Source organism: Argiope bruennichi, chromosome 7 (assembly GCF_947563725.1).
Source record: "Argiope bruennichi chromosome 7, qqArgBrue1.1, whole genome shotgun sequence".
Classification (NCBI taxonomy): Eukaryota; Metazoa; Arthropoda; class Arachnida; order Araneae; family Araneidae; genus Argiope; species Argiope bruennichi.
In genome coordinates this window covers 120,781,571-120,803,983 of record NC_079157.1, presented here as the reverse complement: position 1 = coordinate 120,803,983, position 22,413 = coordinate 120,781,571, and positions in this window count along the sequence as shown.

Genomic DNA, 22,413 nt, shown 5'->3' with positions numbered 1-22,413 from the left:
TATATGAATTCGATGAATTTTCACACTTATTAAGTAGCATTTAGCGTCAACATATCTATAAATTTATTTGAAATTTTAGATGGTATTTAGGTCTTGCACATGCGCAGAGATCATCCATATGCTTAGCATTGTGCATTTCCATTCAGATTTAAAATCAAACCTCAAACTCGATTCAAGGTATTAAGAATCATAGACTGCTACGTTGACCGAGAGATGCGTTGCTTAGGATAGAATGACGTATAGATGTTATCTCGTTTTTGGTTGCCTTGAGTTCGAGTCTGGAAGCCGAATAATAATTTTTTTTATTCAATATTTTTTTTTCTATACTTATTCTACAGTATATTTGAATTCGATGAATTTTCACACTTCTTAAGTAGCATTTAGCGTCAACTTGTCTATAAATTTATTTGAGATTTAAGATTTTATTTAGGTCTTGCACATGCGCAGAGATCATCCATATGCTTAGCATTGTGCATTTCCATTCAGATTTACCATCAAACCTCAAACTCGGTTCAAGTTATTAAGAATTTTAGACTGCTGAGTTGACCAAGGGATGCGTGGCTTAGTGGATAGAATGACGTCTAGATGTTCTCTCGTTTTTTGTGGTCTTGAGTTCGAGTCTGGAAGCCGAATAATAATTTTTTTTATTCAATATTTTTATTTGTTTTTTTTTCTCTATACTTATTCTACAGTATATATGAATTCGATGAATTTTCACACTTATTAAGTAGCATTTAGCGTCAACATATCTATAAATTAATTTTAGATGGTATTTAGGTCTTGCACATGCGCAGAGATCATCCATATGCTTAGCATTGTGCATTTCCATTCAGATTTAAAATCAAACCTCAAACTCGATTCAAGGTATTAAGAATCATAGACTGCTGCGTTGACCGAGAGATGCGTTGCTTAGGATAGAATGACGTCTAGATGTTCTCTCGTTTTTGGTTGTCTTGAGTTCGAGTCTGGAAGCCCAATAATAATTTTTTTTATTCAATATTTTTTTTTCTATACTTATTCTACAGTATATTTGAATTCGATGAATTTTCACACTTCTTAAGTAGCATTTAGCGTCAACATATCTATAAATTTATTTGAAATTTTAGATGTTATTTAGGTCTTGCACATGCGCAGAGATCATACGTATGCTTAGCATTGTGCATTTCTATTCAGATTTACCATCAAACCTCAAACTCGGTTCAAGGTATTAAGAATCATAGACTGCTGCGTTGACCGAGGGAAGCGTTGCTTAGTGGATAGAATGACGTCTAGATGTTCTCTAGTTTTTGGTTGGCTTGAGATCGAGTCTGGAAGCCGAAAAATAATATTTTTATTCAATATTTTTTTCCCTCTATACTTATTCTACAGTATATATGAATTCGATGAATTTTCACACTTCTTAAGTAGCATTTAGCGTCAACATGTCTATAAATTTATTTGAAATTTAAGATTTTATTTAGGTCTTGCACATGCGCAGAGATCATCCATATGCTTAGCATTGTGCATTTCCATTCAGATTTACCATCAAACCTCAAACTCGGTTCAAGTTATTAAGAATTTTAGACTGCTGAGTTGACCAAGGGATGCGTTGCTTAGTGGATAGAATGACGTCTAGATGTTCTCTCGTTTTTTGTGGTCTTGAGTTCGAGTCTGGAAGCCGAATAATAATTTTTTTAATCAATATTTTTATTTGTTTTTTTTTTCTCTATACTTATTCTACAGTATATATGAATTCGATGAATTTTCACACTTTTTAAGTAGCATTTAGCGTCAACATGTCTATAAATTTATTTGAAATTTTAGATGTTATTTAGGTCTTGCACATGCGCAGAGATCATCCATATGCTTAGCATTGTGCATTTCCATTCAGATTTACCATCAAACCTCAAACTCGGTTCAAGTTATTAAGAATTTTAGACTGCTGAGTTGACCAAGGGATGCGTTGCTTAGTGGATAGAATGACGTCTAGATGTTCTCTCGTTTTTTGTGGTCTTGAGTTCGAGTCTGGAAGCCGAATAATAATTTTTTTAATCAATATTTTTATTTGTTTTTTTTTCTCTATACTTATTCTACAGTATATATGAATTCGATGAATTTTCACACTTTTTAAGTAGCATTTAGCGTCAACATGTCTATAAATTTATTTGAAATTTTAGATGTTATTTAGGTCTTGCACATGCGCAGAGATCATCCATATGCTTAGCATTGTGCATTTCCATTCAGATTTACCATCAAACCTCAAACTCGGTTCAAGTTATTAAGAATTTTAGACTGCTGAGTTGACCAAGGGATGCGTTGCTTAGTGGATAGAATGACGTCTAGATGTTCTCTCGTTTTTTGTGGTCTTGAGTTCGAGTCTGGAAGCCGAATAATAATTTTTTTAATCAATATTTTTATTTGTTTTTTTTTTCTCTATACTTATTCTACAGTATATATGAATTCGATGAATTTTCACACTTTTTAAGTAGCATTTAGCGTCAACATGTCTATAAATTTATTTGAAATTTTAGATGTTATTTAGGTCTTGCACATGCGCAGAGATCATCCATATGCTTAGCATTGTGCATTTCCATTCAGATTTACCATCAAACCTCAAACTCGGTTCAAGTTATTAAGAATTTTAGACTGCTGAGTTGACCAAGGGATGCGTTGCTTAGTGGATAGAATGACGTCTAGATGTTCTCTCGTTTTTGGTTGTTTTGAGTTCGAGTCTGGAAGCCGAATAATAATTTTTTTATTCAATATATTTTTTTTCCCTCTATACTTATTCTACAGTATATATGAATTCGATGAATTTTCACACTTCTTAAGTATTATTTAGCGTCAACATGTCTATAAATTTATTTGAAATTTAAGATTTTATTTAGGTCTTGCACATGCGCAGAGACCATCCATATGCTTAGCATTGTGCATTTCCATTCAGATTTACCATCAAACCTCAAACTCGGTTCACGGTATTAAGAATGTTAGACTGCTGCGTTGACCATGGGATGCTTGGCTTAGTGGATAGAATGACGTCTAGATGTTCTCTCGTTTTTGGTTGTCTTGAGTTCGAGTCTGGAAGCCGAATAATAATTTTTTTTATTCAATATTTTTATTTGTTTTTTTTTCTCTATACTTTTTCTACAGTATATATGAATTCGATGAATATTCACACTTCTAAAGTAGCATTTAGCGTCTACATATCTATAAATTTATTTGAAATTTTAGATGTTATTTAGGTCTTGCACATGCGCAGAGATCATCCATATGCTTAGCATTGTGCATTTCTATTCAGATTTACCATCAGACCTCTAACTCGGTTCAAGGTATTAAGAATCATAGACTACTGCGTTGACCGAGGGATGCGTTGTTTAGTGGATAGAATGACGTCTAGATGTTCTCTCGTTTTCGGGTGTCTTGAGTTCGAGTCTGGAAGCCGAATAATAATTTTTTTATTCAATATTTTTATTTGTTTTTTTTCTCTATACTTATTCTACAGTATATATGAATTCGATGAATTTTCACACTTCTGAAGTAGCATTTAGCGTCAACATGTCTATAAATTTATTTGAAATTTAAGATTTTATTTAGGTCTTGCACATGCGCAGAGATCATCCATATGCTTAGCATTGTGCATTTCCATTCAGATTTACCATCAAACCTCAAACTCGGTTCAAGTTTTTAAGAATGTTAGGCTGCTGAGTTGACCAAGGGATGCGTGGCTTAGTGGATAGAATGACGTCTAGATGTTCGCTCGTTTTTTGTGGTCTTGAGTTCGAGTCTGGAAGCCGAATAATAATTTTTTTATTCAATATTTTTATTTGTTTTTTTTCTCTATACATATTCAACAGTATATATGAATTCGATGAATTTTCACACTTCTGAAGTAGCATTTAGCGTCAACATGTCTATAAATTTATTTGAAATTTAAGATTTTATTTAGGTCTTGCACATGCGCAGAGATCATCCATATGCTTAGCATTGTGCATTTCCATTCAGATTTACCATCAAACCTCAAACTCGGTTCAAGTTTTTAAGAATGTTAGGCTGCTGAGTTGACCAAGGGATGCGTGGCTTAGTGGATAGAATGACGTCTAGATGTTCGCTCGTTTTTTGTGGTCTTGAGTTCGAGTCTGGAAGCCGAATAATAATTTTTTTAATCAATATTTTTATTTGTTTTTTTTTCTCTATACTTATTCTACAGTATATATGAATTCGATGAATTTTCACACTTTTTAAGTAGCATTTAGCGTCAACATGTCTATAAATTTATTTGAAATTTTAGATGTTATTTAGGTTTTGCACATGCGCAGAGATCATCCATATGCTTAGCATTGTGCATTTCCATTCAGATTTACCATCAAACCTCAAACTCGGTTCACGGTATTAAGAATGTTAGACTGCTGCGTTGACCAAGGGATGCTTGGCTTAGTGGATAGAATGACGTCTAGATGTTCTCTCGTTTTTGGTTGTCTTGAGTTCGAGTCTGGAAGCCGAATAATAATTTTTTTATTCAATATATTTTTTTTTCCTCTATACTTATTCTACAGTATATATGAATTCGATGAATTTTCACACTTCTTAAGTATTATTTAGCGTCAACATGTCTATAAATTTATTTGAAATTTAAGATTTTATTCAGGTCTTGCACATGCGCAGAGATCATCCATATGCTTAGCATTGTGCATTTCCATTCAGATTTACCATCAAACCTCAAACTCGGTTCAAGGTATTAAGAATCTTAGACTGCAGCGTTGACCGAGGGATGCGTGGCTTAGTGGATAGAATAGTGTCCTAGTGTTCCCTCATTTTTTGTGGTCTTGAGTTCGAGTCTGGAAGCCGAATTATAATTTTGTTTATTCAATATTTTTATTTGTTTTTTTTCTCTATACTTATTCTACAGTATATATGAATTCGATTAATTTTCACACTTATTAAGTAGCATTTAGCGTCAACATATCTATAAATTTATTTGAAATTTAAGATTTTATTTAGGTCTTGCACATGAGCAGAGATCATCCATATGCTTAGCATTATGCATTTCCATTCAGATTTACCATCAAACCTCAAACTCGGTTCAAGTTATTAAGAATGTTAGACTGCTGAGTTGACCAAGGGATGCGTGGCTTAGTGGATAGAATGACGTCTAGATGTTCTCCGTTTTTTGTGGTCTTGAGTTCGAGTCTGGAAGCCGAATAATAATTTTGTTTATTCAATATTTTTATTTGTTTTTTTTATCTATACTTATTCTACAGTATATATGAATTCGATGAATATTCACACTTCTAAAGTAGCATTTAGCGTCAGCATGTCTATAAATTTATTTGAAATTTAAGATTTTATTTAGGTCTTGCACATGCGCAGAGATCATCCATATGCTTAGCATTGTGCATTTCCATTCAGATTTACCATCAAACCTCAAACTCGGTTCAAGTTATTAAGAATGTTAGACTGCTGAGTTGACCAAGGGATGCGTGGCTTAGTGGATAGAATGTTGTCTAGATGTTCCCCGTTTTTTGTGGTCTTGAGTTCGAGTCTGGAAGCCGAATAATAATTTTGTTTATTCAATATTTTTATTTGTTTTTTTTTATCTATACTTATTCTACAGTATATATGAATTCGATGAATATTCACACTTCTAAAGTAGCATTTAGCGTCAACATGTCTATAAATTTATTTGAAATTTAAGATTTTATTTAGGTCTTGCACATGCGCAGAGATCATCCATATGCTTAGCATTGTGCATTTCCATTCAGATTTACCATCAAACCTCAAACTCGGATTCAAGTTATTAAGAATGTTAGACTGCTGAGTTGACCAAGGGATGCGTGACTTAGTGGATAGAATGACGTCTAGATGTTCTCCGTTTTTTGTGGTCTTGAGTTCGAGTCTGGAAGCCGAATAATAATTTTTTTTATTCAATATGTTTATTTGTTTTTTTCTCTCTATACTTATTCTACAGTATATATGAATTCGATGAATATTCACACTTCTAAAGTAGCATTTAGCGTCAACATGTCTATAAATTTATTTGAAATTTAAGATTTTATTCAGGTCTTGCACATGCGCAGAGATCATCCATATGCTTAGCATTGTGCATTTCCATTCAGATTTACCATCAAACCTCAAACTCGGTTCAAGGTATTAAGAATGTTAGACTGCTGCGTAGACCAAGGGGTGCTTGGCTTAGTGGATAGAATGACGTCGAGATGTTCTCTCGTTTTTGGTGGTCTTGAGTTCGAGTCTGGTAGCCGAATAATAATTTTTTTTTATTCAATATTTTTATTTTTTTTTTTCTCTATACATATTCAACAGTATATATGAATTCGATGAATTTTCACACTTCTGAAGTAGCATTTAGCGTCAACATGTCTATAAATTTATTTGAAATTTAAGATTTTATTTAGGTCTTGCACATGCGCAGAGATCATCCATATGCTTAGCATTGTGCATTTCCATTCAGATTTACCATCAAACCTCAAACTCGGTTCAAGTTATTAAGAATGTTAGGCTGCTGAGTTGACCAAGGGATGCGTGGCTTAGTGGATAGAATGACGTCTAGATGTTCTCTCGTTTTTTGAGGTCTTGAGTTCGAGTCTGGAAGCCGAATAATAATTTTTTTTAATTCAATATTTTTATTTGTTTTTTTTTCTCTATACTTATTCTACAGTATATATGAATTCGATGAATTTTCACACTTTTTAAGTAGCATTTAGCGTCAACATGTCTATAAATTTATTTGAAATTTTAGATGTTATTTAAATCTTGCACATGCGCAGAGATCATCCATATGCTTAGCATTGTGCATTTCCAATCAGATTTACCATCCAACCTCAAACTCGGTTCAAGGTATTAAGAATGTTAGACTGCAGCGTTGATCGAGGGATGCGTGGCTCAGTGGATAGAATCATGTCTAGGTGTTCTCTCGTTTTTGGTTGTCTTGAGGTCGAGTCTGGAAGCCGAATAATAATTTTTTTATTCAATATTTTTATTTGTTTTTTTTTCTCTATACTTATTCTACAGTATATATGAATTCGATGAATTTTCACACTTTTTAAGTAGCATTTAGCGTCAACATGTCTATAAATTTATTTGAAATTTAAGATTTTATTTAGGTCTTGCACATGCGCAGAGATCATCCATATGCTTAGCATTGTGCATTTCCATTCAGATTTACCATCAAACCTCAAACTCGGTTCAAGTTATTAAGAATGTTAGACTGCTGAGTTGACCAAGGGATGCGTGACTTAGTGGATAGAATGACGTCTAGATGTTCTCCGTTTTTTGTGGTCTTGAGTTCGAGTCTGGAAGCCGAATAATAATTTTTTTTATTCAATATGTTTATTTGTTTTTTTTTCTCTATACTTATTCTACAGTATATATGAATTCGATGAATATTCACACTTCTAAAGTAGCATTTAGCGTCAACATGTCTATAAATTTATTTGAAATTTAAGATTTTATTCAGGTCTTGCACATGCGCAGAGATCATCCATATGCTTAGCATTGTGCATTTCCATTCAGATTTACCATCAAACCTCAAACTCGGTTCAAGGTATTAAGAATGTTAGACTGCTGCGTAGACCAAGGGGTGCTTGGCTTAGTGGATAGAATGACGTCTAGATGTTCTCTCGTTTTTGGTGGTCTTGAGTTCGAGTCTGGTAGCCGAATAATAATTTTTTTTTATTCAATATTTTTATTTGTTTTTTTTCTCTATACATATTCAACAGTATATATGAATTCGATGAATTTTCACACTTCTGAAGTAGCATTTAGCGTCAACATGTCTATAAATTTATTTGAAATTTAAGATTTTATTTAGGTCTTGCACATGCGCAGAGATCATCCATATGCTTAGCATTGTGCATTTCCATTCAGATTTACCATCAAACCTCAAACTCGGTTCAAGTTTTTAAGAATGTTAGGCTGCTGAGTTGACCAAGGGATGCGTGGCTTAGTGGATAGAATGACGTCTAGATGTTCGCTCGTTTTTTGTGGTCTTGAGTTCGAGTCTGAAAGCCGAATAATAATTTTTTTATTCAATATTTTTATTTGTTTTTTTTCTCTATACATATTCAACAGTATATATGAATTCGATGAATTTTCACACTTCTGAAGTAGCATTTAGCGTCAACATGTCTATAAATTTATTTGAAATTTAAGATTTTATTTAGGTCTTGCACATGCGCAGAGATCATCCATATGCTTAGCATTGTGCATTTCCATTCAGATTTACCATCAAACCTCAAACTCGGTTCAAGTTTTTAAGAATGTTAGGCTGCTGAGTTGACCAAGGGATGCGTGGCTTAGTGGATAGAATGACGTCTAGATGTTCGCTCGTTTTTTGTGGTCTTGAGTTCGAGTCTGGAAGCCGAATAATAATTTTTTTAATCAATATTTTTATTTGTTTTTTTTTCTCTATACTTATTCTACAGTATATATGAATTCGATGAATTTTCACACTTTTTAAGTAGCATTTAGCGTCAACATGTCTATAAATTTATTTGAAATTTTAGATGTTATTTAGGTTTTGCACATGCGCAGAGATCATCCATATGCTTAGCATTGTGCATTTCCATTCAGATTTACCATCAAACCTCAAACTCGGTTCACGGTATTAAGAATGTTAGACTGCTGCGTTGACCAAGGGATGCTTGGCTTAGTGGATAGAATGACGTCTAGATGTTCTCTCGTTTTTGGTTGTCTTGAGTTCGAGTCTGGAAGCCGAATAATAATTTTTTTATTCAATATATTTTTTTTTCCTCTATACTTATTCTACAGTATATATGAATTCGATGAATTTTCACACTTCTTAAGTATTATTTAGCGTCAACATGTCTATAAATTTATTTGAAATTTAAGATTTTATTCAGGTCTTGCACATGCGCAGAGATCATCCATATGCTTAGCATTGTGCATTTCCATTCAGATTTACCATCAAACCTCAAACTCGGTTCAAGGTATTAAGAATCTTAGACTGCAGCGTTGACCGAGGGATGCGTGGCTTAGTGGATAGAATAGTGTCCTAGTGTTCCCTCATTTTTTGTGGTCTTGAGTTCGAGTCTGGAAGCCGAATTATAATTTTGTTTATTCAATATTTTTATTTGTTTTTTTTCTCTATACTTATTCTACAGTATATATGAATTCGATTAATTTTCACACTTATTAAGTAGCATTTAGCGTCAACATGTCTATAAATTTATTTGAAATTTAAGATTTTATTTAGGTCTTGCACATGAGCAGAGATCATCCATATGCTTAGCATTATGCATTTCCATTCAGATTTACCATCAAACCTCAAACTCGGTTCAAGTTATTAAGAATGTTAGACTGCTGAGTTGACCAAGGGATGCGTGGCTTAGTGGATAGAATGACGTCTAGATGTTCTCCGTTTTTTGTGGTCTTGAGTTCGAGTCTGGAAGCCGAATAATAATTTTGTTTATTCAATATTTTTATTTGTTTTTTTTATCTATACTTATTCTACAGTATATATGAATTCGATGAATATTCACACTTCTAAAGTAGCATTTAGCGTCAGCATGTCTATAAATTTATTTGAAATTTAAGATTTTATTTAGGTCTTGCACATGCGCAGAGATCATCCATATGCTTAGCATTGTGCATTTCCATTCAGATTTACCATCAAACCTCAAACTCGGTTCAAGTTATTAAGAATGTTAGACTGCTGAGTTGACCAAGGGATGCGTGGCTTAGTGGATAGAATGTTGTCTAGATGTTCCCCGTTTTTTGTGGTCTTGAGTTCGAGTCTGGAAGCCGAATAATAATTTTGTTTATTCAATATTTTTATTTGTTTTTTTTTATCTATACTTATTCTACAGTATATATGAATTCGATGAATATTCACACTTCTAAAGTAGCATTTAGCGTCAACATGTCTATAAATTTATTTGAAATTTAAGATTTTATTTAGGTCTTGCACATGCGCAGAGATCATCCATATGCTTAGCATTGTGCATTTCCATTCAGATTTACCATCAAACCTCAAACTCGGATTCAAGTTATTAAGAATGTTAGACTGCTGAGTTGACCAAGGGATGCGTGACTTAGTGGATAGAATGACGTCTAGATGTTCTCCGTTTTTTGTGGTCTTGAGTTCGAGTCTGGAAGCCGAATAATAATTTTTTTTATTCAATATGTTTATTTGTTTTTTTCTCTCTATACTTATTCTACAGTATATATGAATTCGATGAATATTCACACTTCTAAAGTAGCATTTAGCGTCAACATGTCTATAAATTTATTTGAAATTTAAGATTTTATTCAGGTCTTGCACATGCGCAGAGATCATCCATATGCTTAGCATTGTGCATTTCCATTCAGATTTACCATCAAACCTCAAACTCGGTTCAAGGTATTAAGAATGTTAGACTGCTGCGTAGACCAAGGGGTGCTTGGCTTAGTGGATAGAATGAAGTCTAGATGTTCTCTCGTTTTTGGTGGTCTTGAGTTCGAGTCTGGTAGCCGAATAATAATTTTTTTTTATTCAATATTTTTTTTTTTTTTTTCTCTATACATATTCAACAGTATATATGAATTCGATGAATTTTCACACTTCTGAAGTAGCATTTAGCGTCAACATGTCTATAAATTTATTTGAAATTTAAGATTTTATTTAGGTCTTGCACATGCGCAGAGATCATCCATATGCTTAGCATTGTGCATTTCCATTCAGATTTACCATCAAACCTCAAACTCGGTTCAAGTTATTAAGAATGTTAGGCTGCTGAGTTGACCAAGGGATGCGTGGCTTAGTGGATAGAATGACGTCTAGATGTTCTCTCGTTTTTTGAGGTCTTGAGTTCGAGTCTGGAAGCCGAATAATAATTTTTTTTAATTCAATATTTTTATTTGTTTTTTTTTCTCTATACTTATTCTACAGTATATATGAATTCGATGAATTTTCACACTTTTTAAGTAGCATTTAGCGTCAACATGTCTATAAATTTATTTGAAATTTTAGATGTTATTTAAATCTTGCACATGCGCAGAGATCATCCATATGCTTAGCATTGTGCATTTCCAATCAGATTTACCATCCAACCTCAAACTCGGTTCAAGGTATTAAGAATGTTAGACTGCAGCGTTGATCGAGGGATGCGTGGCTCAGTGGATAGAATCATGTCTAGGTGTTCTCTCGTTTTTGGTTGTCTTGAGGTCGAGTCTGGAAGCCGAATAATAATTTTTTTATTCAATATTTTTATTTGTTTTTTTTTCTCTATACTTATTCTACAGTATATATGAATTCGATGAATTTTCACACTTTTTAAGTAGCATTTAGCGTCAACATGTCTATAAATTTATTTGAAATTTAAGATTTTATTTAGGTCTTGCACATGCGCAGAGATCATCCATATGCTTAGCATTGTGCATTTCCATTCAGATTTACCATCAAACCTCAAACTCGGTTCAAGTTATTAAGAATGTTAGACTGCTGAGTTGACCAAGGGATGCGTGACTTAGTGGATAGAATGACGTCTAGATGTTCTCCGTTTTTTGTGGTCTTGAGTTCGAGTCTGGAAGCCGAATAATAATTTTTTTTATTCAATATGTTTATTTGTTTTTTTTTCTCTATACTTATTCTACAGTATATATGAATTCGATGAATATTCACACTTCTAAAGTAGCATTTAGCGTCAACATGTCTATAAATTTATTTGAAATTTAAGATTTTATTCAGGTCTTGCACATGCGCAGAGATCATCCATATGCTTAGCATTGTGCATTTCCATTCAGATTTACCATCAAACCTCAAACTCGGTTCAAGGTATTAAGAATGTTAGACTGCTGCGTAGACCAAGGGGTGCTTGGCTTAGTGGATAGAATGACGTCTAGATGTTCTCTCGTTTTTGGTGGTCTTGAGTTCGAGTCTGGTAGCCGAATAATAATTTTTTTTTATTCAATATTTTTATTTGTTTTTTTTCTCTATACATATTCAACAGTATATATGAATTCGATGAATTTTCACACTTCTGAAGTAGCATTTAGCGTCAACATGTCTATAAATTTATTTGAAATTTAAGATTTTATTTAGGTCTTGCACATGCGCAGAGATCATCCATATGCTTAGCATTGTGCATTTCCATTCAGATTTACCATCAAACCTCAAACTCGGTTCAAGTTATTAAGAATGTTAGGCTGCTGAGTTGACCAAGGGATGCGTGGCTTAGTGGATAGAATGACGTCTAGATGTTCTCTCGTTTTTTGAGGTCTTGAGTTCGAGTCTGGAAGCCGAATAATAATTTTTTTTAATTCAATATTTTTATTTGTTTTTTTTTCTCTATACTTATTCTACAGTATATATGAATTCGATGAATTTTCACACTTTTTAAGTAGCATTTAGCGTCAACATGTCTATAAATTTATTTGAAATTTTAGATGTTATTTAGATCTTGCACATGCGCAGAGATCATCCATATGCTTAGCATTGTGCATTTCCAATCAGATTTACCATCAAACCTCAAACTCGGTTCAAGGTATTAAGAATGTTAGACTGCAGCGTTGATCAAGGGATGCGTGGCTCAGTGGATAGAATCATGTCTAGGTGTTCTCTCGTTTTTGGTTGTCTTGAGGTCGAGTCTGGAAGCCGAATAATGATTTTTTTATTCAATATTTTTATTTGTTTTTTTTTCTCTATACTTATTCTACAGTATATATGAATTCGATGAATTTTCACACTTTTTAAGTAGCATTTAGCGTCAACATGTCTATAAATTTATTTGAAATTTAAGATTTTATTTAGGTCTTGCACATGCGCAGAGATCATCCATATGCTTAGCATTGTGCATTTCCATTCAGATTTACCATCAAACCTCAAACTCGGTTCAAGTTATTAAGAATGTTAGACTGCAGCGTTTACCAAGGGATGCGTGGCTTAGTGGATAGAATGACGTCTAGATGTTCTCTCGATTTTTGTGTTCTTTATTTCGAGTCTGGAAGCCGAATAATAATTTTTTTAATTCAATATTTTTATTTGTTTTTTTTTCTCTATACTTATTCTACAGTATATATGAATTCGATGAATATTCACACTTCTAAAGTAGCATTTAGCGTCAACATATCTATAAATTTATTTGAAATTTTAGATGTTATTTAGGTCTTGCACATGCGCAGAGATCATCCATATGCTTAGCATTGTGCATTTCTATTCAGATTTACCATCAGACCTCAAACTCGGTTCAAGGTATTAAGAATCATAGACTACTACGTTGACCGAGGGATGCGTTGCTTAGTGGATAGAATGACGTCTAGATGTTCTCTCGTTTTCGGGTGTCTTGAGTTCGAGTCTGGAAGCCGAATAATAATTTTTTTATTCAATATTTTTATTTGTTTTTTTTTCTCTATACTTATTCTACAGTATATATGAATTCGATTAATTTTCACACTTATTAAGTAGCATTTAGCGTCAACATGTCTATAAATTTATTTGAAATTTAAGATTTTATTTAGGTCTTGCACATGCGCAGAGATCATCCATATGCTTAGCATTGTGCATTTCCATATAGATTTACCATCAAACCTCAAACTCGGTTCAAGTTATTAAGAATGTTAGACTGCTGAGTTGACCAAGGGATGCGTGGCTTAGTGGATAGAATGACGTCTAGATGTTCTCCGTTTTTTGTGGTCTTGAGTTCGAGTCTGGAAGCCGAATAATAATTTTTTTTATTCAATATGTTTATTTGTTTTTTTTCTCTATACTTTTTCTACAGTATATATGAATTCGATGAATATTCACACTTGTAAAGTAGCATTTAGCGTCAACATGTCTATAAATTTATTTGAAATTTAAGATTTTATTCAGGTCTTGCACATGCGCAGAGATCATCCATATGCTTATCATTGTGCATTTCCATTCAGATTTACCATCAAACCTCAAACTCGGTTCAAGGTATTAAGAATCTTAGACTGCAGCGTTGACCGAGGGATGCGTGGCTTAGTGGATAGAATAGTGTCCTAGTGTTCTCTCATTTTTTGTGGTCTTGAGTTCGAGTCTGGAAGCCGAATTATAATTTTGTTTATTCAATATTTTTATTTGTTTTTTTTTCTCTATACTTATTCTACAGTATATATGAATTCGATGAATTTTCACACTTCTTAAGTAGCATTTAGCGTCAACATGTCTATAAATTTATTTGAAATTTAAGATTTTATTTAGGTCTTGCACATGCGCAGAGATCATCCATATGCTTAGCATTGTGCATTTCCATTCAGATTTACCATCAAACCTCAAACTCGGTTCAAGTTATTAAGAATGTTAGGCTGCTGAGTTGACCAAGGGATGCGTGGCTTAGTGGATAGAATGACGTCTAGATGTTCTCTCGTTTTTTGAGGTCTTGAGTTCGAGTCTGGAAGCCGAATAATAATTTTTTTTAATTCAATATTTTTATTTGTTTTTTTTTCTCTATACTTATTCTACAGTATATATGAATTCGATGAATTTTCACACTTTTTAAGTAGCATTTAGCGTCAACATGTCTATAAATTTATTTGAAATTTTAGATGTTATTTAAATCTTGCACATGCGCAGAGATCATCCATATGCTTAGCATTGTGCATTTCCAATCAGATTTACCATCAAACCTCAAACTCGGTTCAAGGTATTAAGAATGTTAGACTGCAGCGTTGATCGAGGGATGCGTGGCTCAGTGGATAGAATCATGTCTAGGTGTTCTCTCGTTTTTGGTTGTCTTGAGGTCGAGTCTGGAAGCCGAATAATAATTTTTTTATTCAATATTTTTATTTGTTTTTTTTTCTCTATACTTATTCTACAGTATATATGAATTCGATGAATTTTCACACTTTTTAAGTAGCATTTAGCGTCAACATGTCTATAAATTTATTTGAAATTTAAGATTTTATTTAGGTCTTGCACATGCGCAGAGATCATCCATATGCTTAGCATTGTGCATTTCCATTCAGATTTACCATCAAACCTCAAACTCGGTTCAAGTTATTAAGAATGTTAGACTGCTGAGTTGACCAAGGGATGCGTGACTTAGTGGATAGAATGACGTCTAGATGTTCTCCGTTTTTTGTGGTCTTGAGTTCGAGTCTGGAAGCCGAATAATAATTTTTTTTATTCAATATGTTTATTTGTTTTTTTTTCTCTATACTTATTCTACAGTATATATGAATTCGATGAATATTCACACTTCTAAAGTAGCATTTAGCGTCAACATGTCTATAAATTTATTTGAAATTTAAGATTTTATTCAGGTCTTGCACATGCGCAGAGATCATCCATATGCTTAGCATTGTGCATTTCCATTCAGATTTACCATCAAACCTCAAACTCGGTTCAAGGTATTAAGAATGTTAGACTGCTGCGTAGACCAAGGGGTGCTTGGCTTAGTGGATAGAATGACGTCTAGATGTTCTCTCGTTTTTGGTGGTCTTGAGTTCGAGTCTGGTAGCCGAATAATAATTTTTTTTTATTCAATATTTTTATTTGTTTTTTTTCTCTATACATATTCAACAGTATATATGAATTCGATGAATTTTCACACTTCTGAAGTAGCATTTAGCGTCAACATGTCTATAAATTTATTTGAAATTTAAGATTTTATTTAGGTCTTGCACATGCGCAGAGATCATCCATATGCTTAGCATTGTGCATTTCCATTCAGATTTACCATCAAACCTCAAACTCGGTTCAAGTTATTAAGAATGTTAGGCTGCTGAGTTGACCAAGGGATGCGTGGCTTAGTGGATAGAATGACGTCTAGATGTTCTCTCGTTTTTTGAGGTCTTGAGTTCGAGTCTGGAAGCCGAATAATAATTTTTTTTAATTCAATATTTTTATTTGTTTTTTTTTTCTCTATACTTATTCTACAGTATATATGAATTCGATGAATTTTCACACTTTTTAAGTAGCATTTAGCGTCAACATGTCTATAAATTTATTTGAAATTTTAGATGTTATTTAGATCTTGCACATGCGCAGAGATCATCCATATGCTTAGCATTGTGCATTTCCAATCAGATTTACCATCAAACCTCAAACTCGGTTCAAGGTATTAAGAATGTTAGACTGCAGCGTTGATCAAGGGATGCGTGGCTCAGTGGATAGAATCATGTCTAGGTGTTCTCTCGTTTTTGGTTGTCTTGAGGTCGAGTCTGGAAGCCGAATAATAATTTTTTTATTCAATATTTTTATTTGTTTTTTTTTCTCTATACTTATTCTACAGTATATATGAATTCGATGAATTTTCACACTTTTTAAGTAGCATTTAGCGTCAACATGTCTATAAATTTATTTGAAATTTAAGATTTTATTTAGGTCTTGCACATGCGCAGAGATCATCCATATGCTTAGCATTGTGCATTTCCATTCAGATTTACCATCAAACCTCAAACTCGGTTCAAGTTATTAAGAATGTTAGACTGCAGCGTTTACCAAGGGATGCGTGGCTTAGTGGATAGAATGACGTCTAGATGTTCTCTCGATTTTTGTGTTCTTTATTTCGAGTCTGGAAGCCGAATAATAATTTTTTTAATTCAATATTTTTATTTGTTTTTTTTTCTCTATACTTATTCTACAGTATATATGAATTCGATGAATATTCACACTTCTAAAGTAGCATTTAGCGTCAACATATCTATAAATTTATTTGAAATTTTAGATGTTATTTAGGTCTTGCACATGCGCAGAGATCATCCATATGCTTAGCATTGTGCATTTCTATTCAGATTTACCATCAGACCTCAAACTCGGTTCAAGGTATTAAGAATCATAGACTACTACGTTGACCGAGGGATGCGTTGCTTAGTGGATAGAATGACGTCTAGATGTTCTCTCGTTTTCGGGTGTCTTGAGTTCGAGTCTGGAAGCCGAATAATAATTTTTTTATTCAATATTTTTATTTGTTTTTTTTTCTCTATACTTATTCTACAGTATATATGAATTCGATTAATTTTCACACTTATTAAGTAGCATTTAGCGTCAACATGTCTATAAATTTATTTGAAATTTAAGATTTTATTTAGGTCTTGCACATGCGCAGAGATCATCCATATGCTTAGCATTGTGCATTTCCATATAGATTTACCATCAAGCCTCAAACTCGGTTCAAGTTATTAAGAATGTTAGACTGCTGAGTTGACCAAGGGATGCGTGGCTTAGTGGATAGAATGACGTCTAGATGTTCTCCGTTTTTTGTGGTCTTGAGTTCGAGTCTGGAAGCCGAATAATAATTTTTTTTATTCAATATGTTTATTTGTTTTTTTTCTCTATACTTTTTCTACAGTATATATGAATTCGATGAATATTCACACTTGTAAAGTAGCATTTAGCGTCAACATGTCTATAAATTTATTTGAAATTTAAGATTTTATTCAGGTCTTGCACATGCGCAGAGATCATCCATATGCTTATCATTGTGCATTTCCATTCAGATTTACCATCAAACCTCAAACTCGGTTCAAGGTATTAAGAATCTTAGACTGCAGCGTTGACCGAGGGATGCGTGGCTTAGTGGATAGAATAGTGTCCTAGTGTTCTCTCATTTTTTGTGGTCTTGAGTTCGAGTCTGGAAGCCGAATTATAATTTTGTTTATTCAATATTTTTATTTGTTTTTTTTTTCTCTATACTTATTCTACAGTATATATGAATTCGATGAATTTTCACACTTCTTAAGTAGCATTTAGCGTCAACATGTCTATAAATTTATTTGAAATTTAAGATTTTATTTATGTCTTGCACATGCGCAGAGATCATCCATATGCTTAGCATTGTGCATTTCCATTCAGATTTACCATCAAACCTCAAACTCGGTTCAAGGTATTAAGAATGTTAGACTGCTGCGTAGACCAAGGGATGCTTGGCTTAGTGGATAGAATGACGTCTAGATGTTCTCTCGTTTTTGGTGGTCTTGAGTTCGAGTCTGGTAGCCGAATAATAATTTTTTTTTATTCAATATTTTTATTTGTTTTTTTTCTCTATACATATTCAACAGTATATATGAATTCGATGAATTTCCACACTTCTGAAGTAGCATTTAGCGTCAACATGTCTATAAATTTATTTGAAATTTAAGATTTTATTTAGGTCTTGCACATGCGCAGAGATCATCCATATGCTTAGCATTGTGCATTTCCATTCAGATTTACCATCAAACCTCAAACTCGGTTCAAGTTATTAAGAATGTTAGGCTGCTGAGTTGACCAAGGGATGCGTGGCTTAGTGGATAGAATGACGTCTAGATGTTCTCTCGTTTTTTGAGGTCTTGAGTTCGAGTCTGGAAGCCGAATAATAATTTTTTTTAATTCAATATTTTTATTTGTTTTTTTTTCTCTATACTTATTCTACAGTATATATGAATTCGATGAATTTTCACACTTTTTAAGTAGCATTTAGCGTCAACATGTCTATAAATTTATTTGAAATTTTAGATGTTAATTAGATCTTGCACATGCGCAGAGATCATCCATATGCTTAGCATTGTGCATTTCCAATCAGATTTACCATCAAACCTCAAACTCGGTTCAAGGTATTAAGAATGTTAGACTGCTGCGTTGATCGAGGGATGCATGGCTCAGTGGATAGAATCATGTCTAGGTGTTCTCTCGTTTTTGATTGTCTTGAGGTCGAGTCTGGAAGCCGAATAATAATTTTTTTATTCAATATTTTTATTTGTTTTTTTTTCTCTATACTTATTCTACAGTATATATGAATTCGATGAATTTTCACACTTCTTAAGTAGCATTTAGCGTCAACATGTTTATAAATTTATTTGAAATTTAAGATTTTATTTAGGTCTTGCACATTCGCAGAGATCATCCATATGCTTAGCATTGTGCATTTTTATTCAGATTTACCATCAAACCTCAAACTCGGTTCAAGGTATTAAGAATCTTAGACTGCTGCGTTTACCAAGGGATGCGTTGCTTAGTGGATCGAATGACGTCTAGATGTTCTCTCGTTTTTGGTGGTCTTGAGTTCGAGTCTGGTAGCCGAATAATAATTTTTTTTATTCAATATTTTTATTTATTTTTTTTTTCTATACATATTTTACAGTATATATGTATTCGATGAATTTTCACACTTCTAAAGTAGCATTTAGCGTCAACATATCTATAAATTTATTTGAAATTATAGATGTTATTTAGGTCTTGCACATGCGCAGAGATCATCCATATGCTTAGCATTGTGCATTTCCATTCAGATTTACCATCAAACCTCAAACTCGGTTCACGGTATTAAGAATGTTAGACTGCTGCGTTGACCAAGGGATGCTTGGCTTAGTGGATAGAATGACGTCTAGATGTTCTCTCGTTTTTGGTTGTCTTGAGTTCGAGTCTGGAAGCCGAAAAATAATTTTTTTATTCAATATTTTTTTCCCCTCTATAATTATTCTACAGTATATATGAATTCGATGAATTTTCACACTTCTTAAGTAGCATTTAGCGTCAACATGTCTATAAATCTATTTGAAATTTAAGATTTTATTTAGGTCTTGCACATGCGCAGAGATCATCCATATGCTTAGCATTGTGCATTTCCATTCAGATTTACCATCAAACCTCAAACTCGGTTCAAGTTATTAAGAATGTTAGACTGCAGCGTTTACCAAGGGATGCGTGGCTTAGTGGATAGAATGACGTCTAGATGTTCTCTCGTTTTTTGTGTTCTTGAGTTCGAGTCTGGAAGCCGAATAATAATTTTTTTTATTCAATATTTTTATTTGTTTTTTTTCTCTATACTTATTCTACAGTATATATGAATTCGATGAATATTCACACTTCTAAAGTAGCATTTAGCGTCAACATATCTATAAATTTATTTGAAATTTAAGAGGGATGCGTGGCTTTGCGGATAGAATCATGTCTAGGTGTTCTCTCGTTTTTGGTTGTCTTGAGGTCGAGTCTGAAAGCCGAATAATAATTTTTTATTCAATATTTTTATTTGTTTTTTTTCTCTATACTTATTCTACAGTATATATGAATTCGATGAATTTTCACACTTTTTAAGTAGCATTTAGCGTCAACATGTCTATAAATTTATTTGAAATTTAAGATTTTATTTAGGTCTTGCACATGCGCAGAGATCATCCATATGCTTAGCATTGTGCATTTCCATTCAGATTTACCATCAAACCTCAAACTCGGTTCAAGTTATTAAGAATGTTAGACTGCAGCGTTTACCAAGGGATGCGTGGCTTAGTGGATAGAATGACGTCTAGATGTTCTCTCGTTTTTTGAGGTCTTGAGTTCGAGTCTGGAAGCCGAATAATAATTTTTTTAATTCAATATTTTTATTTGTTTTTTTTTCTCTATACTTATTCTACAGTATATATGAATTCGATGAATATTCACACTTCTAAAGTAGCATTTAGCGTCAACATATCTATAAATTTATTTGAAATTTTAGATGTTATTTAGGTCTTGCACATGCGCAGAGATCATCCATATGCTTAGCATTGTGCATTTCCATATAGATTTACCATCAAACCTCAAACTCGGTTCAAGTTATTAAGAATGTTAGACTGCAGCGTTGACCGAGGGATGCGTGGCTTAGTGGATAGAATAGTGTCCTAGTGTTCTCTCATTTTTTGTGGTCTTGAGTTCGAGTCTGGAAGCCGAATTATAATTTTGTTTATTCAATATTTTTATTTGTTTTTTTTTCTCTATACTTATTCTACAGTATATATGAATTCGATGAATTTTCACACTTCTTAAGTAGCATTTAGCGTCAACATGTCTATAAATTTATTTGAAATTTAAGATTTTATTTATGTCTTGCACATGCGCAGAGATCATCCATATGCTTAGCATTGTGCATTTCCATTCAGATTTACCATCAAACCTCAAACTCGGTTCAAGGTATTAAGAATGTTAGACTGCTGCGTAGACCAAGGGATGCTTGGCTTAGTGGATAGAATGACGTCTAGATGTTCTCTCGTTTTTGGTGGTCTTGAGTTCGAGTCTGGTAGCCGAATAATAATTTTTTTTATTCAATATTTTTATTTGTTTTTTTTCTCTATACATATTCAACAGTATATATGAATTCGATGAATTTTGACACTTCTGAAGTAGCATTTAGCGTCAACATGTCTATAAATTTATTTGAAATTTAAGATTTTATTTAGGTCTTGCACATGCGCAGAGATCATCCATATGCTTAGCATTGTGCATTTCCATTCAGATTTACCATCAAACCTCAAACTCGGTTCAAGTTATTAAGAATGTTAGGCTGCTGAGTTGACCAAGGGATGCGTGGCTTAGTTGATAGAATGACGTCTAGATGTTCTCTCGTTTTTTGAGGTCTTGAGTTCGAGTCTGGAAGCCGAATAATAATTTTTTTTAATTCAATATTTTTATTTGTTTTTTTTTCTCTATACTTATTCTACAGTATATATGAATTCGATGAATTTTCACACTTTTTAAGTAGCATTTAGCGTCAACATGTCTATAAATTTATTTGAAATTTTAGATGTTAATTAGATCTTGCACATGCGCAGAGATCATCCATATGCTTAGCATTGTGCATTTCCAATCAGATTTACCATCAAACCTCAAACTCGGTTCAAGGTATTAAGAATGTTAGACTGCTGCGTTTACCAAGGGATGCGTGGCTCAGTGGATAGAATCATGTCTAGGTGTTCTCTCGTTTTTGATTGTCTTGAGGTCGAGTCTGGAAGCCGAATAATAATTTTTTTATTCAATATTTTTATTTGTTTTTTTTTTCTCTATACTTATTCTACAGTATATATGAATTCGATGAATTTTCACACTTCTTAAGTAGCATTTAGCGTCAACATGTTTATAAATTTATTTGAAATTTAAGATTTTATTTAGGTTTTGCACATTCGCAGAGATCATCCATATGCTTAGCATTGTGCATTTTTATTCAGATTTACCATCAAACCTCAAACTCGGTTCAAGGTATTAAGAATCTTAGACTGCTGCGTTTACCAAGGGATGCGTTGCTTAGTGGATAGAATGACGTCTAGATGTTCTCTCGTTTTTGGTGGTCTTGAGTTCGAGTCTGGTAGCCGAATAATAATTTTTTTTATTCAATATTTTTATTTATTTTTTTTCTCTATACATATTTTACAGTATATATGTATTCGATGAATTTTCACACTTCTAAAGTAGCATTTAGCGTCAACATATCTATAAATTTATTTGAAATTATAGATGTTATTTAGGTCTTGCACATGCGCAGAGATCATCCATATGCTTAGCATTGTGCATTTCCATTCAGATTTACCATCAAACCTCAAACTCGGTTCACGGTATTAAGAATGTTAGACTGCTGCGTTGGCCAAGGGATGCTTGGCTTAGTGGATAGAATGACGTCTAGATGTTCTCTCGTTTTTGGTTGTCTTGAGTTCGAGTCTGGAAGCCGAAAAATAATTTTTTTATTCAATATTTTTTTTCCCTCTATAATTATTCTACAGTATATATGAATT